Here is a 23,096-nt window from a genome sequence, read left to right as displayed (position 1 = left end):
CAGCCATCTGCCTCTTTTTTCCTTTCCCTTTGCTGCACTTCCTCCCCCAGATGTTTTTCATCATCTAAGGTAGCAATTCAGGCATTCGTGTAACTGATCCTAAGGAGTGTGCTGCATGTGATTAGCATCAAGTCACCAAAGAACAAAGAAATGCAATTAATCCCTGTTTAAATAAAAAACAGATTAGATCAGATTAAACATATTAGCAATGGGCAAACCTCTGAAGGTTTGGAGACTGGACTTGGGCTGGAAAAGTGTTTGGGAGTGCCAGTATAACCCAGGTCCTAGCCAAGCTTTTTGATGCTTCCGTCCAAGAAGGCTGGCAAGCACAAGGAAAGCTCTCCTGCGTGATCCTTTGCACTTCCTGCTCTCTGAGTCAGTCAGAAAAAAAAGCAGACACTCTCTTGGTACGTTGACTTCTGGCACAAACACCTCTGATCCCGCTCAGAACAGAAAAATATTGAGGGCAGGGATGCCTGCTTACTAAGTGGGGGTTTAGTTAAAATGACTGGCTATAGTTAAACAGATCTCACGGTTGATGTGTTTGTTTGTTTGTTTTTGTTGTGGGTTGAATTGTTTTTTAGGCTTTATGGCAGAAATAATGACCACCACTCTGTTATCCCATTAGTATTCCTGATGTTGCATGTGCATCGAGCAGCGCATTTGGAACAACCCATCTTCACAAAAATACCTCCCATTTTTTGATGGGGGTTAGGTTGTCAGTATTCTGTTTTCAACAACATTTTTGTCAACATCTGAAACAGAAACATTTTAAACAATCCATAAAAGTGATTGTAAATTGTAGTGAATGTCTTTTCCCTAGCAGCTTGCAGATCTGGCCTGATCTGTTACCAGGAGTGGGCGTCAGATCATCTCTGAGGGTTTAGGTATATAAAGGATTTTGTGTGCAGGTATTTGTTCGACTGCAGATTTGTCAGGATTTTGCATGGCATTAGTCCCAGAGACAGTCAGACACACAGTTGACAGCTCAGTTGGTTCACACCATTTTTTTCCTGCAAGCTTCCTTGCTTCTCTCCCAGTTGTGTGTTGAGCCTCTTCATGTGGGCACAAGCATCCAGTCTGCAGAGGTGGAAATATGTGTTTGTTCCTGCCCAGGTTGAGGCATCCCTATGAAACCCCAGAGCTACTCTAGTGCATCAACATTTGCCTTAACCCTCTAATGTCACAAGTGCTTTGCACAGCTATAGCGATTTTGTCAATGCCAAGACATACAGCCACAAGATTGCATGATCTGCACCGGTATTTTGAAAGAGGACTTGGGACCTAAGCTTTCAAACAACGTCCTACGATTTCTTAGTTCATCTGAATCAATCATCTCTACCCTTGTTCACAGATTTCTACTATTTCTACATGATGATAGAGTTCCAGAATGAACTCTATAACTATCAGAAAAAAAAATTTTTTTCATTAAGAAAATTAATTTTAAAAGTCTTTCTGGGAAGACAGGACAGATAGGTAGATGGCTGGACAGATGCTTAGTACACTTCTTGGAAGAACCATATTCAGCGCAGTTCCTCCCTGAAACGAGCATCTCCTAAAGTCTTCTTCACCTCCAGTCCAATGAAAATAAAAAGTAAGGAAGAAAAACACTGTCTCTGGAAAGAAAAATATCCCTCAGTGCTAGAATCATGAACTGGATTCAGAAATTTCTGTGTAAGAATGGTCACTCCAGAAAAGGTATTTATAATGAAATGACAAGCAAAAGCTGTTGGGGATTAGAAGTATACACATGCTTCTCAGTGTAATTATTTCCCACATCCATGACTATTTTCATAGTTATCGGTTAGAATAAGTGAGATCAGTCTGGGCCTCTCCTGTTGGACTGGTCCAGCTAACCTCTGGAAAGCAGCCATTCAATATACACTGTAATTTGCTCTCAGACTGGACTAAAGTTGCTACTAAATCAGACATCTGGGGCCAGATCCTCAACTGGTGTGAAGTGAAGTGAAGTAACTCCACAGAAGTCAATTTACAGCAGTTGAAGATCTGATCTATGATGTTAAGGACACTGGTAAAGTTCCAGCCATTGAGCAAGAGTAATTTCTCACCTGTTTCTCAAATATTTATCATTTATGGCTGGATTTCATCTCTTTCGCTCACGGTGACTAGCACCTTCCTCAAGAAAGAGTCTTACTGAGATCTCTGATATACATGGAAAAGATAAAAAGGGCTCAACAGGAGGGGAGCAGGATCTTCAGTGCTGAAAAAGCAAATGCCTCAGAGCTCTCAAATCCTAGCCCTTTTACAGCCAAAACAAAAACCCCTCTCTTGCCTGAAACTTACCCTCAGAAACTTTAAAAAATATGGTTTGCCAAACATTTTGGATTTTATTTCTAATGAAATGCTAATAAAAATGTGAAACAGTAATTTATTTTGTGGTGCTGCACTCAAAGAGTGAGAATACTTGGTAGTTGTGTGTTCAAGATGAATTGCTGGGAAATGCCTTTAAAATCTGTCCTGTCCTTTACCTGTTTAGATTTATACCGCCTCAGATGTTAACAGCCCTTAGGTGACTTCTTAATGCCAAATGTAAATACAAAAACAAGAAGAAAATGTTCCTCGTGCATTCGTACTTACCTTTCCTGGCAGAAGGCCACTTCTGTCACTCAGAGCTCAGACTGTTCTCCTTTTAATTTGGCATCAGTTCCATGGCTGTTGTTAATGGTATTATTGGTGTTGGAGGTAAGCCAGACACCATACTCTTCTAACCAATTTGTCCAATAAAATGGATTATTTTGTTAGTTAATCTGTCACTTCTTGAAAGGAGAAATCTTTAACAGCATTTTTACAAATATTCTTGGTTTATGTCTTATGCTTTCTCATTATCCAGCATCAATACCAAAGCTTCTAGAGGAGCTAATTAAGTTTTGATACATTCAGGGAAAAATGACCATTCAGCACTGAGCAGAATCTTCATTTTGACACTTTTTTGTTTTCCTCCAGAGATCAAAAAGCAGTGACTGTTTTAACTCCAGGTTGATCATTTTTCTTGTCTTACTTCTACAGTCCTTTCCGCCTAAAACACATCAGCCTTTTCTGTGTAAAAATGGAAGAACACACAGTAAAGCTAACAAAGCTGGCTTCCCTATGGGCATGCACCTGTGTCCCTGCTCTGCAGGAACTCCAGCTCTTTGGCTTCACCCTCACCACCATTCTGTCTTCCCTTCCCTTCCCTTCCCTTCCCTTCCCTTCCCTTCCCTTCCCTTCCCTTCCCTTCCCTTCCCTTCCCTTCCCTTCCCTTCCCTTCCCTTCCCTTCCCTTCCCTTCCCTTCCCTTCCCTTCCCTTCCCTTCCCTTCCCTTCCCTTCCCTTCCCTTCATGCCATGCGGCAGCATCATCAGCTCCCTTCTCCTTTCCCTCATTAAAGCCTAAGAAAATGGCTGGCTCCAAACGAGATGCGAGATGCGTGTGGCTGAGCAGCCTGTCAAGTGTAGGTCTGGTGAGCTGGAACATTGACCTAGACTAAATGTTTGAACACACCCTACAGATTTTCTTCCCTGAACTGTTTTTCCTTCCTTGCACATCTATCTGTTCTCAGAGGTTTAAGAGCTCATGTCTGAGAGCATGCCTACTCTGTCTAGCGAAGTTCAAAACAGCCAGGAGGTTCAGCAGTTATTGCAGGTGGCCTTGCAGATGGGCAGATGAACAGGGTGGGGTATCACCTTCTCTTAAAGAGGAGCTGGAGAACACAGGGCAGAGAACAAAACATGAAAATCTTCATAACCAAGACTAATAAAAATGTTCATACATAAAAATCAGATCAATAAAATACGTTCTACTTTAACAACAATCCTGCAAACAAACAAACAAAAAATTTATCTCAGAAGTATTCATTATTTCCTGTGCTGGACAGCAAAAGAAATAGAGCCAGATTGTATGCCAAACACTGCATGTGCGTTGGCAGTCTGGTTTTACCTTTAATACAGCTTAAATCAGAAGCAGAGTAAACAGTGCTGCAAGGAGGCACTGGACACAAACTGGGTAATCCTATCTGGCCCTGGAAGCTGTACCTTCAGCAGGACAGTCTTCAGTACCTCCTGCTTCCCCCCCACACTGATTCACTTGGTGAAGTGAATTTCTGCAATGTATGTGGGACTTCCCTATTTCCTAAGAGGAACGTGGGCAACTTTATGGAGTCTGGGTTAACCACTTCCATTTTCTTTAACTGTAGTCATCGGTACGCCAGCCCCCTGGTTTGGTCACAGCCCAGGGCAGTGTGATGGCACGGTGCCCGCTGTCAGGGCAGAAGCCCACCTGGCCGCTGTCCCCGGGCAGGCGGAGGAACCGCACACGCAGGCAGCAGGAAGGGCTGTGCAGGAGGAGAGGGCCCCAGCGCCCAGACCGCTGCCTGCTCTGCGCTAACCCCGGGAGCTGCGGCACGATGACGGCAACACCGAGCTCTACTCTGAAGCAGCACAGCTCAGCCAGCCATGGTGTCCTCGAGCCATGCCCAGCTGATACCCCCCCAAAAGCCTGCCTCCTCCTCTAGAGTTGCAAGAGTCCCCCAGGGCAGGCTGTACTACTTGGCTTGAAAATTTAAACCAACAGCTATTTCCTTGCGTGTTTAAGAGTCTAAACAACGACAATTTAAATCTGACATCTCTTAACTCAGGGAAAGGCTTCACGTAAACATGTGTTTGGTGTCTTCTGGTTTCTCTCTCAACCAAACCCTTTAGAAAGCGTACACACACTTCATAATCATACAAGCAACATTTTCCTACCACTGTGTACTGGAGGTGTGCTTGGCATAGCATTTCGTTCCAGCTTCAGTCTCAAAATCCCCTGCGCACGACGAGGCTGAAGCCTGGACGCCATACTTGCTCCTCCTGACAAGAAGTGCCTGGAGTCCAAAGGTGAAGGTTGTTTATGAGCCCCAAGTCCTTGCACCTGGTCTTCTGCACCACTGGCCCCATCCCAGCACAGCCCTCCAGCCTGGCTGGAAGAGACCCTCTACACTCTGCATTCCTTGGAAAGAATCCTCTGTTTAACAAACACAAACATTTTATTAAGGAAGCTCAAATGGAGGCTCTGCAGTTTTTAAATGCACAACACTAGCCATTTATGGCTGAAGAGTGCAATCCTTAGAGCACTCAACTCTGTGAAAAGTCACAGAGGTAATGTGCTGCACTGTCGACGAGGAACACCGTGATCCCGGGCTGTGCTATGCATGGCTTTGCTCCCTTGTCCACATCCAAACAAACTGGGGTTTATCAGACCAGTCCCCGTGAACCTTCTCACTAGAAAATGCACTCATTTGACAACTTGAAATAGAAAATTGACAGAGAGTCTTTTAAAGCTTTCAGGGGGATCTCTGTTACTGAATATATATATATAAATATATAATAAAAACAGAAACATCCGTGAGCAATTTACTGGAATTGGAGGCTCAGCTGTTTTTTAACCTGTAAGTAGACTACAGAAGCCAATTCTTTGAAGACCCATGTGTTTTCCACACCATGTACCACTTCATGGACATTTATGTGCTTACACTGCAGACACCTCGATTGCCCCAGAGAGGGAAGAGCAGCAGCAAGGAGCAGAGAGACTTTGGCTGAACCCTAAGTTTCCGCATGCATGGATACACACTGCACCCGGATTTGTCCAGAAATAACCCAAAGCAGGGACTAAGTTGTCAAAATGCCTAGTAGTCAGCTTTCAAGATGGAAAAGTAGGTCTCAAGACAAGTGGTCTTAAGACCTATTTACCAGACAGGAGTAGACCTAGCGGGGGAAGGTAGAAATAAGTAACATGAAGAAAGCCATCCAGCCTGAGCAACCAGTCCAAGAACAAGAGATGTATCTCTCATAAGCAATGGTCCTGGAGCTTGTGTCGCCTCAACACAAGTAACCAAACACCACTAGGGAACTGCAAGCACAAAAACTCAAATTACAGCTAGCCAGAGCATTTATAGGATATCTAGTTTGCTAAGTGGCTTCTAATGGGCTTTGAGGGACAAAGAGTTTGTCTCTGTCCTGAGCCTGACAACAGGCTTGCAGGCAAGGGGCTGCAAACCCAAACAGGATCACCAGCCTGACAGCAGCTCAGACTATCGCTGTCATAAAAAAAAGAGTTAAGGAGCCACTTCTGGTGGTGACAGAGCCACACAAATTTTGAAATTACTGCCTTGGAAACAGACAGTTCCTTCTTGAGAGGTCAGGGAACGCACAAGGATGCAAGAATGCAAAGTTCAAACTGTTTTGTCCAAATCCCAGAAGTCTTATACATCAGCACTGAAATGATATCAACACTAATAGCTTTACTAGCACTTTTTCTCAAGCCTAAAAATCAAACACTGGTGTTGCCTAATAACAAGCATCAGTGTTGCCATCTTCACCCCACCAGCTGCTCCCTTGGGGTTGCTGGTTTACCCGTCCTGACAAAGACCCCACAGCTGGGCTCCGGGGCACCGTTTCCCACCTCAGCCCCACTAAGGAGCACCTTCACACTCTCTGTATTTCTTGTGTACCCAGCGATCTGAAATGAGGGTGCAGAACAGCCTGATCTGTACAAGTCTGATAGCTGGGGGAGGAATCTGGTGTAAACAATTCTCTTCTGAATATAGAACTCTACAGAAATATTTTTCAAGGGAAATCTGCAGAGCTCTTTAGGCAACTTCAGCTGTACCAAGCAATGCCATACCCATGTGTGAACACTGCTGGTGCGTGGTTTGTCTTGTATTTAACAAAAGCCTCAAAAATCACTCCTATATAACCAGAGGTTTGTGCACTATATGTAGGCATGGCTGCAGCAAAGCTCTGTCAGATACACAAGGTGAATCCATCTCACTTTCTGAAGACGGCTGTGGTCAGCCACAGTGTCTTGCCTTACACAGTGGGTCTAGCAATACTGCTGATGTTCATACTTAAAAGCATGAAGGCATGTGAAGTAATAAAATAAAATAAAATAAAATAAAATAAAATAAAATAAAATAAAATAAAATAAAATAAAATAAAATAAAATAAAACAAAGTTTCAGGCAAACATCCCACGATGAGCACACACATGTGTGTAGAAGCACACACGGCACAGTGTTGCAGCTTGGAGGTCTCTATCCTCATGTGATACTGAATAGCTTTACCATTAAGTGTTTCTAATTTATTATCATTTGCAAGCATCTGGACAACCTGGCAACTGTGGCAGTGTTGGGATTTGAATCACAGGCTAATAAAATCTGTAGTGAAACCTGTAAACCAAACACATGAAGTCAGGTAGGGGTATTAGTTAATGTGTGCCACTGATGTGTTAGCTTCAACCCCACACTGGCCATGCGGTGAAGGTGTTGGGATGAAACAGCTGAGGGCTGGCAAGCCACTTTCAAACCAGCTTCCTGAGAGATGTTTACAGGAGACAAGCACACATGGTTGCACCAAGGGAGCTGTCAGGGAGTCATGGCACCAAAGCACATTTCCAACCTTCACGCTTTCTCTCCACGAGTACACCTCCTTCTGCTTTGAGATCTTGGCTTTCACTTGCTTGTGGAGGGGCCCAACAGTTTTGCTTTTCTGATGCTGTGCCCTGGCTTCAGCATCTTTGCATTTTGTTGCTCTTCTGTTAATCCCAGAAATACCCCGAACCACCTTTGGCAGCCCTGCATGGGGCAGACGTTTGTAGCCAGAAAGCTGTTTTCCAAAACAAGCCAAACTCTAACCTCTGACGTGGGATACAGCTTTGCAAAGTCCTTAGTCTGGACGAGAACAGACTATGCACATACCCGAACCATCAGTATCATATGTTCCTTTGGCCTAAACCAGGTGGGAGTCCATCCTCTCTCTGCGTGGGCAGCAGAATTTTTATGAAACACCCTGACATCTCTTGATTTCTAACCTTAGGTGTTTTTTCATAGTAGCTACTTCCTGCCAGCAATCATTAAAAGTCCTTGCCCAGGCCCTGGTTGTCCATAGCACTTCCCAGGTCACACTGCCATGTGTTGACAGTTGTGACAGCTCGGTTCCCCTCAGCTGGGACTGACCACGTGGAAGCAGCACCTCCATCTCGCTGTCTGCTCCCAGGGAAGAAATTCCTCCCTCCTTTCCCTAAAGGTCACAATGAAAAGAAAAAAAAAAAAAAAAAAAAACGGAGCTAGGCTTTTCGAATAGTTTTCTAAAATGTGTCTCAAAAGGATGATTTTTACCTTCCTTCCATGCATCTTTTTCCTTCCTTCCTTCCTTCCTTCCTTCCTTCCTTCCTTCCTTCCTTCCTTCCTTCCTTCCTTCCTTCCTTCCTTCCTTCCTTCCTTCCTTCCTTCCTTCCTTCCTTCCTTCCTTCCTTCCTTCCTTCCTTCCTTCCTTTCCTTCCTCCCTTCCTTCCTTTCTTCCCTTAGCTTTTATTCTTTCATTTTTCCATTCCTCCTTTCTTTCCTTCATGACTTTTTCTCCCCAGTCTTCTCTCGCAAAACAGCAGAAGAGAAGAAATGCAAGAGACAGAAAAGGATGAAAGAGAGAAAACTGAACATGAAAAGCTAAATGTTAACCAATGAAACTTTGCCAAGTTGTAGGGAAGGTGGATGAAAATCCTGAACAGTTTTGTTAATATTTTTGAAATCTGACCATTTGGAAAAAAAAAAAAAAAAAAAAAAAAAAAAAAGAGGTCTTTTCTACTTTAAATAATCCTATTTTATAGGCAGCTTTAGCTCCACACCTGTATGCATATTTGGTAGAAGATGATTAGTTCAAACCCAGACTCTGAGAAGGCTTGTACAGCATCTCCCTCCTCTTACAAAGGTTTAAAGACAATAGGTCTGGATAATTTGTGTCACTAACAAATTGTCTGTAATTTACTTAGGGAAGATTTCAGTTTAGTGGATTGATAATTTTTAATCACCCAGTACAAGACAAACCTGATTTGTGGGCAAATTAGACAGTTGTTGCCCTGGGCACCAGAGTACTTCTTTTAGCTTAATGACCTGACAAAATAGTTGGTGTAGTCTGCTCTGTGTACACAGGAGAGGGTGGCATTGGATATTTTACCCATAGGGGCAAAAAATAGTTAAGTCAGTTCTGTACAGATGTGAACATTTTCATTTTTTTTACGATTTCAATTTTTAACACCTAAAAGCTGATCCTTAATCTAAAACTTGTGAAGAAGATACTGAAAAAGTATTTTTAAAAGAACATTTTTTTTTATTCTTTTAGAAGGAAATTTCATGTTTCTTGACATTCCCATGGTGCAGTAAATGATGCTCGGCTCTCAAAGCTAGAATACATAAAAGGTCACTTCCAACTGTCAGGGATGAAAGTTTCAAAACTGATCACCATCTGCACATCCCTCTATGCTGCACTGATCTGGGGAGTAATCAACATTCACATTTTGGGTCATCAATTATTACATCTTATTTTGAGAGCTATGATGGTATCTAACACTATGAAAAGCTAGATCCCTGCCCCAAAGAGTGCTGATCTCAAGAAGGAACAATCTGAGTGATGACTGCAGACCAGCAGGAATGCAAGGAAAGGACTTACCCCAAGTAAAGATCACCTGATTTGTTTGACAGTGCTGTGGCTCAGCCACATAAGCTGAGATTTCGAGGTTAAACAAGGCATGGAAAGGGAAATTTGCAAGTATTTTTTGCATCATTTTGGTAGCTGAGTGAGGCCTACTGGCTGTCCAAGACAGAAATGCATTCGCCTAGAAACTGTGGGACTGTGAGGAAGGAAAGCCTTCCTTCCTGACACATAGTGGGCAGAGGTGAGAGCCAGAGAGGATGAGCTGCAAGGAGACACGTACACCATAAAGAAGGGGCATGACCAAAAATATGAATGATGATGAGTCAGGACATAAAATATCTTGCTTTCATTTAAGCCTGGGGTTTAAGAAGGGGGCTATGAGGTGCTGGAGATGCCATCCTTACAATAGAAGTACAAAAACAGAACCTGGACCACTTACCCTCATTAAAGATTTTCCAGCCTTTCTTTACATGCATTTTGGCCTCAGGGATTTTAACCCAGGCATGCTGGTCACACTCCAGTTCAGGTCTCCATATGTTACTTTCCTACGTTCCACCTAAAGCACTTGCTCCTATAAATACTGTCATGTAGCCACTGTGGCAGCACACAACCTAGAATCACTATCAAATGAGAAGCAATAAACCTGCTTTACAGCTCTGGCTTTGTATGTATCTCTCTTAGTTAGGGCCTACCCAGGTAGTTACATGCACACAAATGATTTTAGACTAGCAAAGGTACCATCACAAGCACAACATCCCGCTGTGTATTCATCTGCAGTTACAGCCATTACATGTATATGTAGCAAGATGCCATGACAGTCCCGCATAAAAAGATATACCCAGTTCCTGTTGTGACAGCCCTGATCAAGGCAAGACTGCAGCTGGGGAAGGAGAGAAAGTGCAGAAGAAGATACTAAGGGAAAAGACACTTCCCTTTGCCTTGCATAGGGCTGAAGCTGAAATGGCCTTGAGTGGTTATTACCCAGTAGTTCAAGTTGATTTGTTCTGCCTGTGAGTTTTGATTTGAAAATACAGCAAGCCCGAGGAAAAGGATATGAAGTGACCTGTAGTTGGGACTTATATATTTCCTTCCCCAATGGATGTCCCTGCACACCTGCTTGCGGTGTAATAGTGTAATAAATTGAGCGCGTATCTATATCCACAGAGGGTCAAACTTTGCTCAGAATTACACCCGTGTAAATCCCCAGTAACTCCGCTGGCCTCACCGGAGTTATTTGGCACAGATTTACACTTGTGTAACTGAGAGCTGGTTTTAAGCTACAGTCTGAAAAGTGTTTCACCTTCAGGGTAAAAAAAATGCTACTAATGTCAGTTGTTGTTACATTCAAAATAACCAGAAGGGATTTCACCTGGATGGGATCTATTCATAATCCATGACATTTGCATGAACCTTTTTCCCTTGTTTCTGGTGTGCATGGAAATATGTCAGATTTTAATTCACCGTGCATCCATGCCCTTTGTTTTGGAAGGCCTTACTATGCCTTAGATAAACCATTAGGAATAGGTGTCTATATTGATAACACATTTGTCTCTGAGATGCTACAGGATGTTCCAAGCCAGATTTCCTTTGAAGCCAGGCACAGCTTTTATTATCAAAGCATGAACAATAGCTCGCGTTCACGACGTCAGATGCAGCCAGCACACGACGCTGAGGGCTGAAGTGAGACTCCAGTTACATCACGTAAATCCAGAAGAGCTCCAGCCACTCACCCTCCCATTACTGCGATGCAGCTGGCCTCGGCAGCATGCACACCGCATGGGTCGCCCACCCTGCAGGCACGGGGCAGGCTACACGCCGCGACCCACAGACACGCAGGTGAGCAGGAGAGGGGTAAGGGTTGGAAAATACAGGCTGTCAATTGTGACCTTTTGCAGGCATCGATCTCAAATTGAGCTGAATTCCTTTAAAATATCTGAGCCATCAGGGATGATGTCAGAAGGCTTCTGGCTCTCGGGATTCAAAGAATAATTTTCCCGAGGTCTCCCCACCTCATTCTGACTCCATGCTGGAGATAGAGAGGGAGTGATCTGACACACTTTCCTGCCAAACTGCTAAATTTCATTAAGATACAGCAGAAAGGTATGTGAGGTTGCTTCGCGATCATGTTAGAGCTTACAGTTATGCACAGACCAGCTTTAGTTAGAAATACAAACTTTGTTCTTCGCATAACCTCAGCTTGAACTGAGTCCTGGAAGGACTGTCTTTGAGTTAAGGTAATACGAAGCAATAAAGCTTCCTGAGAACAGAAGACTGCCAAAGTTTAAGTGGTATATTTTACGATCTGGATTATTGTCCATTGGGGGACTCAGATGAAAACACAGACTCATTTCATTTAGGTCTCTAGTTGTGATTTGAACCATGATCCAAATTTCTAATAAAAATACTCAAAAAGTAAAGCTGGTGCTTTATCCACTGCATACCAAGCCTTGCTGGCCCTTTTCTAAAAAATCACAGTAATCCAAGGTCAAATAATACATGTGCAACAAATTTAATATTCCACAGAATTTTAGCTTCTACCTTTTTCAATAGCAAAAACCACATACAAAGTGATGTACAGTGGGGTATATCAGATGTGGTAACAACAACTATGCAAATCATCTGCAACAATAAGAACAAGAAGAAAAATGTCTTGGGCATCTCTGTAGAAAGGCAGTATTTCCACAGTTGATTTTGTGCAATAAATCTTCACTATTTCTTAGGCTCATCCTGGGAAGCAGTCAGTACAGTGAGCATATACAATTCTGTCACAGGAGACAGAAAAGTAGATGTGCAAAGATACGTACCAAGCAGATCAGTGCTGCATCTCGGGAAGATAGTCATATTAGCAAGTGATCAAAACTATGTTTATTGTTTTCTCCTCAAGGGAATGAGATTCAAACGACCTGGTTTCTGTAAGCAACATGGGAACAAAAAAAATCTCTAAATAAAATTGACTACAACCAGCTACATTCTCTCATTCAAGGTGACAAATGGTTTCAGTTTTCTGAAAGGTCATTAGTCAAAGTCAATTTTTAAATACCCAATTCAGGAAAAAAAAAAATCTTTAAATGCAAACCCAAACTCTACAGAGCACTAAATAACAAAACTCTGTCAACATGTTTTGTCTCAGTCCTATTTAAAAAACCTAAACTATAAGCTATATCTGAGTCATGAGAAGACAAATAATTATTTTTTCCTCTGACAAGAGTCAAATGGTCCACAGAAGTTAGGTCTGTCTTTACGCCTAGCCTGTGCAGAAATGCAGCACAGTGCCTATACTGTCCTAAACAGGAATCAGAGGTAGCCTGAAATACAGAAATACTCAGAAATGCAGTGCAGAAATGCCACAGAACAGGGAAGAAGCAGCTCCTTGTCTCAATGCAGCACCTTACAATGCAAGAGGGAGAAGTACTAGTTCTTCCATAAATGTGGTTTGATTTCTACCAGTACGTTATTGACACAAATTCATGTCAGCTTACAGGTCATGGCCTGCTTTTATGGTCACCCTTCTTTACTGGTGATGGGTAAAAAATGTTTCTCTCACCCTCTGAGAAAGTAAACAGGTTAAAAAATGTTCTCAGTCCACTTCAGGTGGAAAACAACTCCCTCTCCTCTCCCTCTTTCCATGCTTGCAAGCAATGCTGTGACAGATTACCTATGCAGATACGCTCCCAGAATCACAACTTCTCCGATTTGGTGTCCCGCTTGAGGACGTCCTCAGTCATTCGTATGAAGCCTGCACAGGAGAGCCCAGGAAACACTCTTTCCCAAATGCTTGAGATACAGGACCCCCCACTCTCCAAGGTGCCAGGAATGCCCTCTGGATTGCTGGGTGCTCCGGCTTTTCTTTTTCTCATGTTTTGTCCAGAAATTCTGGTCCGAACCTGAAGTTTCTCTGTCAGTAACAGTTTTGCCAAAACAGGAACACTTTTGCAAATCATCATTGTCCATCCCAAAATGCAAAACTATACCAGACTTCTTGTGTCCGAGATCTGTTACTCAGCACTTACTGATTTATTTCACTGTCATGACTGGAATACTGACCCTTCAGAAACAGTTAAAGTTTTAACTAAACCATCACTTGTGCATCTGTATTAAATACATGGAATCTACAGTCCACAGAGCAAATGCCCTTAGACTTGCATCAACAATTAGTTTGATACCAAAAAATGAGAAAGAATTTGACTTAGCAATATCAGAACACTTGCAGAATATTTCCTAAAGGTATCTGTAATCTATTCTTCAGCTACTGCTTCTGACTACGTGGATAGCTCAGGCAGACTGGGAACATAAAATACATATGAGGATCTTAAAGCTGAGCATTTCATTCACCCTCATCTTTGAATCATGCTCATACTGCATCTGGATTAATTAGGATTAAATTAACCAGTTCTACCAAAAAGCCAAGGAGATAATTCTGTGCAGGACACAGGAGGCACAAAGTGGCAATATCTACTTATGCATCTTGAATATGAGTTGCATTATCTGTGTGATTCTTTTTTGTGGAGATTCCTGACCTCTGGGTCTGCATGAACACAGAAATTCATTATTCATAACTTGTACTTACTATTCTCCCATCTTTGTTACCTTACCCAGTAAGGAAGGAAAGACAGGCTATGTGACCAATCACAAATAACAAATACCAAAGAGCTTATGAACAAACCTCTAGTCTGAAAACTATTGATCCATATTTTCTGGCGAAAACTTAGGAATACTGAACACAACCATAGCTAATAAGACTGGTTGGTTCATGGAGGATTCTCTAAAGCTGCATAGTTTTATTAATACATGTATGACTAAAAATTTCTCAATAAAAATATATTAAAACTGTCAGATTTATAAAAGTCAGACAAATCCTCCATTTTTCTGCTCACAACCTCTCTAAATCCCTTTGCGGAAGATCCCAGACCTCAGCTGCATTCCTCAAGGATTTACAGGGCACCAGAGGAACAGCAATCAGCTCCAAATGAATATGTGCATTCAGAAGTATACGGAGGCTTTTCCAGCTTTTCAGGTACTTCACTCAGATTAATCTTCCTGAAGGCACTGGATGTATTTGCAAGAGCAATTTAAACTGCTGCTCCACTCTGCCACTTTTCAGCACATTCATTGTGTCTTGCTGATGGGAATAACCACCACGTAACCAGAGGTGAAAGGAAGAGTGGCTGGAATATTGGAGGCAATACACAAAATCAGGAAAAAAATGCCACGTACTCAAGAAGATTTACTCCTCCTGGAATAATATGAGCTAAGACTGTGGATCAGATTCTGATCTCAGTTACCGTGGTGTTAATCTGAAGTCCCAGCTCTGATTTCAGCAGAGCAGCCCTGGATTTAAGGCCTGATTCATAGATTGCCAGTGATTTATGCTGACTTTGTAACAGTGGTTATTCCAGCAGAAAAATTTAGTGTGGGAAAGATAACAATGCCTTTATCAACACTGCATTATGAAATGCTTGGTACTAGCTTGCATAATGCTTAACAAGGTTTACCATTTTCTCCATTCTGCTTCTGTAATCCATGTTTATGTCCTGCTCCAATTCTAATTCTATATACAAAGCAGCAATTGTCATTCACCCTTTCTGCTATGCTCCCTTCATTTCCTGTAACATTTGTAAGATATGAGCACAAACAAAAATGCTTCAAGAAAAGCATGAAAAAACAGTACAGTACAAATGTGTTACTACAAACACCAGAACACAAATTCTTTTTCTTTCTTTTTTTTCTTTCTTCTTTGCTTTCCACCTTGTGTTTTATCTGGGATAAGCTGTTATTCATATTGCATACCATGTTTTGTTATTCTTTGGTGAGGAATGAAAATGTCTTCAGACACGGATGCTGAGGAAAAAAACCATGGCTGGTATGTTGTCAACATTTGCCTTGCTAAGTAAAAATGACATTATTATTGTACACAGTTTTTTAGTTGAATATTTACATAGATAATAGGATGAGCTGGATGCACCTGTTTTCTAAACAGTTCTGTATGAATTAGATTAGTAGGATGTGATTTATTCAGATCAATAGAAATAGATCTTCCCAGTTGTCCTGGAAATCTAAAAAATAAATACGGCAAATGCTGTATTTTGCACTACAGGTTCTGAAGAAAGCTCTGTACTCTCCTGAAACAACACTTTACAAATGAAAAGGCTGCAAGGATCTCTCTTGCTCTTCCCTCTTTTGTCTCTCTAGGTAGAGGCCTCGTTGGCTGCCTCCAGTAGCATTTACACACATCATAAGAGATGGTTAGATATTTTTCTTGTGGAAAATTTTGACAAGCATAAAGAAAAAAAAACATAGGTCAGTTTTTCCCTTTTGAAAAAAAAAAATCCAACAACTGCTCCCTTTCAAAAAAAAAAGGTTTGTTTCTCACACAAATGTTTTGGCTTGCCTAATTCTTTCTTTTCTTTCTTGACAAATACGTTGAAACTATTCCCCAAAAAAAGAAAGTTTTAAGATAAACTTCCACTGAGGTCAAAATCAGTCTTAATGAGGAAACATTGGTCAGCTATAATTGTCAGTGAGGTTGTAGGCAGAGTGAGAGGGGAAGAAAGGGTGAGGAAGTCAGCAATAGTGGGTGCCTGTGCCTTTCTGAAAGAGCAGTATGGGATATGGCAGGGGCAGCTTGTTCTGCTCTGGGCCGTTGCATATATCAACTATACATCAGGTGTTCCAGCTGTGCTCTCCTCGTGCCTCCCACCGCCCCTGCTAAAGGAAGGATTTCAGCCTGAGATTAATCCTACTCATACTTTCAAGGAGGAGTGGCTGTGAGCTCTTGCGTTGTCTAGAAGCCTCGGCAAGAGGTTTGCAAGAGATTAAGGTGGCTTTTGAAACAGCCCATCATGGAGTATTAGCAGAAAAGCACTAGTTGTGACCACAGAAAACTATATTATGCGGGTGCTACAGGAAAATCAGATAGCATGGCAGGCATGGTGAACGTAGCACGAGCACACAGACCTGGAAGCCTGGAAGCCATCTCCCCACAGAGTGGGGAGATACAGCAGGAGGCAGGGGGCACAGCTGCTTCCACATTGTTTGACCGTAGTATATACCCTGCATTAGGTGGCATTTAGGAGAGGCATAACAGACCTTTCATTTCAGTTCCTTCACATGCCAGAGCTCAGACACATAAATATGGCTACTTTATGCCTCTGCATGACCAAACAAGCAAATAAATAATGAGACAGTTTCTTGCATGGTTTGTCCAGCCAGAGGTTGGGCTGCCCCCTGCCAAAATAGACCTCCCTCCCTCAAGAAAAAGCTAGAAAATAGAAGTGCTTTTAAAACCCCACATACTGAGTATACTTTTTTTCTGTTACAGGCTGCTGCCTTTTTCACCCGACACATGGCAAGGATTATATTTAAATAAAGATTTAACACTCATAAATGGTTTCTTTTAATATTGCTGTAAAGTAATGGTTCTTTTATGGGCGAATTTAAATGCAATTCCCCTATGTACAGCTGTGCCAAACAGTATGGTATCGTTTTATGCAGCCATAAGCAAGAAGGCACGTTGACCAACAGTGCCTGTGGGTAGAGTGTGGATTTTACTAGACAATATGAGCTGATGACCCACGAGTAGAGTCAGCTTTCGCATCTTGTAAAGTCAACCATTGTAAAGGTACCACCGTGTGCGCATAGCGAGTGGCTTGCAGCCCGGAGCAGCCGAGCGCAGCCTCCTGGCTCAGGCAGCACCCCTCCTCTGCAGCTTGCAAAGGTTTTTCGCAATGCCACGTCCTGTTCAGGTTTCACCTCTCCTGGCAGGGATATGGCTAGGCAGGCTTTGTACACACTGCTGAAGAGCTTGTGTCAAACCCTCGATTTACTGGTTACCACCTCCCCGAGCATCTGCCCAGCTGAGCCAGCGTCGGACTCCCCGTGGCCCCGGGCAGAAATTCAGGCTTTTCCCTGCCGTTCCCGTGCAGGAGAGCTGCCCAAACGCAGCCCAGCAGCAGCTGGCACACACAACCAAACACAGGGCTGTTTCAGATTAAAACTAAAAGTGGAGTTCCCAGCCCAGGGTATTACATGGCACAGATATTCACAGCTCTTTCCAGGCTTCCGAGAAGAAGCATTTAGTGACTTTTCAGAACTCAATATGAACTTTTTTCCACAACTTGTTGCTGGGATGGGTGATTACTGCCCGGTTTAAAAACTTTCTTGACCTTAAAAAAAGGCAGGATTGTTTTGCAGTCTCATTTTTGCAACACTGTATTCCTCACAGTGGTGAGGCTGCTGTCACTCTCGTTATAATCATCCATGGGAAACTACAGAAAAGACTGGGATGGGCCTAATGGTCTCGAAGCAGTGGTCTCTCCCCTTGAAAAGCGTCATGTCATCTTTCCACTGCCACAAGACCTCATACCAGATCACATCTACATAATTACTTATGCATTGACCTGAGATTATTTGCTTCCTCTTTTCTAAATAAACTTAGTTTCTGATGCTCAGAATACTGCAAATATTTTACAAAATATCTCATAATAAACATCATCCCCACCCCTAGCCACTGGAAGCTCTCCCATGCTCTTCTACGTGCCACGACAGGCAAGCTCCTGCCAAAACAAACCTTGGCAGATCGGTCACCCCAGTGGAATGAGGGATGATAAAATGTTATTCAAGCCGCACTGCAGAGCAGCCACTTGGCAGGGCTCATTGCCATCCATGCAACGTATGAAAAGAAACCCTTTATTTATTTCAGTCATCTTCTCGCCAGCCAACTAAAAGGCATCCTGAACTGTTTTGGCGTCTTGATTCAGCAAATCATCTCAGCACAGTTCAGAAAAGATGTGACCATGAAATATTTTGGCTTCATTCAAAATGCGCGCCTACCTTGTTTGTTGTGTGCCTTATATTTGCTTGGGAGATGACCAGGCAGAAATTTCCAGAAATAGCTGTCTTGGGAATAACCAGCCAGGATCATATTTTCAAGGGTAATTCTGGAGCAAGCAAAGACCAAATGAGCAGCAACACTTTTCAGCAGAACCACTCAGTTTTATTGGTTCACTGAATAAATTTCAGACGTTCATATACTTTCTACTCTCAAAACGAGAAGGCCAGGAGAAGTACTGCACCCCACTGTGGAGCACTAAAATTCAAGTAGGACTCATTTTTCCTTACTTTTGTCTCACAGAGGAAAGGAAATGCCCAAAATTCTCAACAGGGCGATCTACTCCAGAAAATGTGACCATTTTCTTTTTCTAATTTTTTTTTTGTCTTGAACACATCAGTTAGCACCCTCTGGTTTTGGTTGACTAGTTATCTTTTGAGGCTTGCTTTTGGTTTAGTGTAGTTTTGAATATTTTCTTCACACTTTCCGAAGACTTTGAACACAAGAACAGCATCTCATTCAATTTTAAAGCTGCAGTTTCCTTCCCCTTTTAAACTGTGAAGCATGCTATGATTTACAGTGGCATATATTTGGAAAATTGGGCCACAGTTTCTATAACTGGATGCTCCTAAAACCCTGTTTGAATTTCTACAGGGGAATGCTGGGGCAGTGAGGACTTTTTAAAACTAGGATTTATTCGAGACACTGAGGAGAAACCCAGGAGCTTAACTTTATGCCCTGGTGTTGGAAATCTTAGCCCAGATTTACATTTTAATTCATCTGTCAGCACAAGCTCTGGGTAATGCAGAATTTCACTCTTTCTTTCCCCCCTGCCTCCTCATGAAACCTCAGCTAGCAATTCCAGCTCCTTTTCATTAGGAGCCTGGCACTTCTCAAAGGACCTGAGCTCCATGGAACTGTCTGTGAAAGCTGAAACCAGCAGAAAATGCCTGGGCTTTTGGGTTTCATTGCAGACCCAAAAAGTCAAGTTCATTTTGCTGCAATTCAGCATGCCTCAGGAGCCAAGGTGAAGCTTTCTGTGAAATTGTGCTCCATTTGAAGTGAATGTGGATGGAGGTGGCAACAGGGAGTAGGCATAGCCAATTCTAGTTTCCTGGGTAGTCTCAAATATCAGCATAAAAATGCAGAAAGCTCTAATACAGGTAAACTGGAAACTGGAAAAGGTTTTATGTATCAGCATTTTGAACTGCACCTAGAAATGAAATGGAAACAAAACCAAAATATAGACCATAGCTGAAATACGCTAAATATTTAAGGAACAAGGCAGTTATCTTCTGCCCTGGTTGTACATACATATAGCGCTCATGCACATTGCACATCTTTGCTTTATCTTTTTTGGGGAGAAAAAAAGCCATTGTACATGTGAGAACACAGTGGAATTCATCTGTGTGAAATGCCAGTGATCAACTCATAAAACCTACTCAAAATTAAATGAACTCCACGTCTCCTTTAGCTCTGGCACCAGAATTGCCTCCTAAGCCTCAGGAAATTCTGGCTCCCTTCATCAAGGGGTTAAAAGCCACCATGCTGGGAATAATACATATTCTGCTCTTTCCTTTTCGTACTCCCTGATGGTTAATGACATCCAGTCCCATCTGGATACCAAGTACCACGAACTGACATATCCCCCAAAGAATGTTATCCAGATAATTGTCTTTGATGAAAATCAATTGCATGATGTTGAAATTACAGGCCTTTTTAAGACAGTCACTCATTTCTGGAGATTTAGGCTTCAGTGGTTTGAAGACAAGCGTATATAAATGCACTTAATAATGAAACACTTATTCTACAGTGTCACTGCTGTTTTCTACCTTTCTTCCATATTTTCGATGGGTGCAATGCTTTAAAAGCACTGGGACATTGGCCACATTCAGAAGCCTTTCACAATAACATGATCTTGAGCAGAGTTTTGGATGACAATCCACCCATCACTGATGGCACAGAGTGACAGGGAGCGGCAGACTGGAGCCTGTGAGGGACAGCTGGGCCAGATCTGCGCTCCACAAGCCTTGGTTTCTGCCTCAACTCACTCTGTGGCAGCTGAAAAACTTACAGGCTGGGCTTTATGAAGTAACCTAAAGAAACTGGGTATCTAAATTAGGAGAAATTAATTCCCAGTCAGCCCATGGACTATCTGGTTTCTAGTATTTTCTGTTATGGAGTCTATATGGAAAAGTATCTCTACATCTTTTCTGAGCGCTTCCCCTTGATCAAAATACAAATGCAGACAAAAACCCATCCTCAGACTGATCCATTCCCTTGTCCCTGTTTTCCCTCTTCTGTTTCGCTACTCCTTTTTCCCTTAATTTTGATATTTCAGGCTGCCTTAATCATTCCAAGATGGGTTGAAGGACTCAAAGGCCAAAAGCTTATTTTTCTAAGCATGGCTTCAAACATCACCCTGGACCTCCTCCTTACAGACCATTTATGTAGGTCTTGCTTGTCTGCAAGAATGGCTAGTGTGTATTTTGTCAGTGGACTGCTATTCTTTCCTAAGGTACATATGCTTCTTGCAGTATTCTGGTGATGAAAAAGCTCTATGCTAGGTCATTTTTTGGTTATGAAAAGTACCCACCCTGTCTCCAGGCTGTCTCCTATTTGCTTGCTAAAGAAATGATATTCTGTTTGTAGCGTCCAAGCCCCCAATGAGGTTCATGCTAAGACCAAGAAAAACTGTCTTCCAGAAGAAGCAGGTAGCTTACTTTTAAAATTGCCATTTTAAAATTTTCTTTTAATATTTGGAAAAAATCTCCATGAACAAAGTAATGCAAAATATCAGGGAAAGATTATAGCTCTCTGTATTTATAGCTCTCTTTACAATAAGGAAATTTTGATCCAGGATATGACCACAGTTTGTGATTTCATCAATGAGAATAAAATCTTCTGTCGTGTAGCATGACTCACTTGGTCATCATGTTATCTCTGCACTGTATGGGAGTCTCTGCTCTCAATGTCCGAGTCCTCAGCCTGTCCCCTCCTGCCTTGGGACAGCACAGTGCCAAGAGATTCTTGGAATTCACTGCAGGTTCCTATAATGCCCCTGTGGACTTGGTGACAGCAATTCTGTCCACACAGAAGACCCAAAAATAAATAACGCTCCACAAATCAAGCTGAGTAGCAAACATGCATTAGCCAGTAACTAAAAAACAATGGCCAAAAGTAAAAGCCATCAAAACCTGAAAGTGACCAACCAGATGAGTTTTTGCTTTTCAGGCCACTGGCTGCAGAAGGGCTCGTTGCCTTTCCAGCTACTCCCAGAGCTGGGTGCAGGACAGGATTTCCTGGAGGGATCGTGTGGGCTGAATCCCATTGTGAGGCTGTTTAGGGAAGAGACTAAAAAAAGGGGTTTCAGCATGCGGCTTAAGGAGAAGGAGTAAAAGAAGGGCCAGTAACTGTCCATAGCACTCTGAAGACTTTTTGAAGGCTGTTACACTGAGGCCAGTATCAGCATTACACTGCCAAAGGCCCTGGGCAGCAGCTGGTTGATTTGCATTGCTACTTAAATTAGCCATTTACCTAAATTATCCCTCCTGTCCCTTTTCTCCCAACATCCATTCCTGTTCAGGGGCCTCATGTAAGAACCGGATTGCTCTCCTCAAGAGTAAGGGAGCACCGTCCTCAGGGTAGAGTCTTGTATTCTGTTCAAAAAGGCAAATTTTCTGTGCCTATCTGGACCATGGCCTCAGAGCCCACGCCGGACTGGAAGAGAACCACAGCGTATACAGACAGACAGTGCAAAGGGTTGGCAAGCACCAGGCAGTATCAGAGATCAATCTTTGGCTTCAGCTCCCTTTGAAACACCTGGACATCTGCAAAAATTTCCACTGCAAAGTAAATCAACTCCTGCAATAACCCAGACAGCTGGGGAGGAGGTGAGAAATCCTGAAAGAGTTTGAGGAGAGATTTCTTTTTTGGAAAGGTGTGTTGCACGAGGTGGGTGAGTCACCTCATAATACCTTGCACTGTCTCGAAGGTGAAGGCATTAAGGAAACTAGGAGCCAGGAGAACGACTCTAGTGCTTGTTTCTTTCTGTATCTGGTCCTCCAGTTAAAATGTCTTTCCAACAAAGTCTTGTTAGTAACCCTTGTGGTGCCACCACTAAGGCAGGCAGTGAGGTGAGGGGAAAGAAAGGACTCCGACAGGCAAGGTAGACAAAACACTTCATGGGAGAAATTGCAGGGCAGGACACAGAAAGTAGAGGTGTCATTTTTCTCTGTGGTTACATATTTAAGGGCAAAAAAAGTCCATCTGCGGTTTATAAACTCTTAGGTATATCATTTTGAGCTGTACAACAAAGAGGCATGAGGAGCTAGACTGACATGGCAGCACCTTTCCTGGACCCGGGAATGAGTTTTGTGAAAGCCTGGCCAAGATGGTCTGTACATGACTCATGTTTGGTTTTGACTGTCATTTGGGAAGAAAAGTGTCTGGAGCTTCACTAATTAATTCGCCTCAAGATTCCCATATGCTGAGCAGTTTTCAGAGGACTGATTCAGAAGGCAGCAGCTGATTGTCGGTGTGCAACAGCCCTGCCAGGGTGCAACTTACTACAGAGCACCACTGTAACATGCTCACAATCCAGATGGAGCTTTGAGGGTCTGGCTGAGGTCCAGCGATTTGCTCCATCCACTCTGGTCTCTACCAGAAGGTCTTCAGGACCACAGGGAAGCACCAGTCTTTCCTATGGGTCAGGCAGGTGAACAGCAGAGTTGAACAGCAGCAAAGTCTGGACAGGCAGGACAGAAAAAAAGAATAACCAGGATGGGGCTGGGCCAACTTACAGCCA

Source organism: Opisthocomus hoazin, chromosome 4 (assembly GCF_030867145.1).
Source record: "Opisthocomus hoazin isolate bOpiHoa1 chromosome 4, bOpiHoa1.hap1, whole genome shotgun sequence".
NCBI classification, from domain to species: Eukaryota; Metazoa; Chordata; class Aves; order Opisthocomiformes; family Opisthocomidae; genus Opisthocomus; species Opisthocomus hoazin.
Note: the sequence above shows the minus strand (reverse complement) of the source record.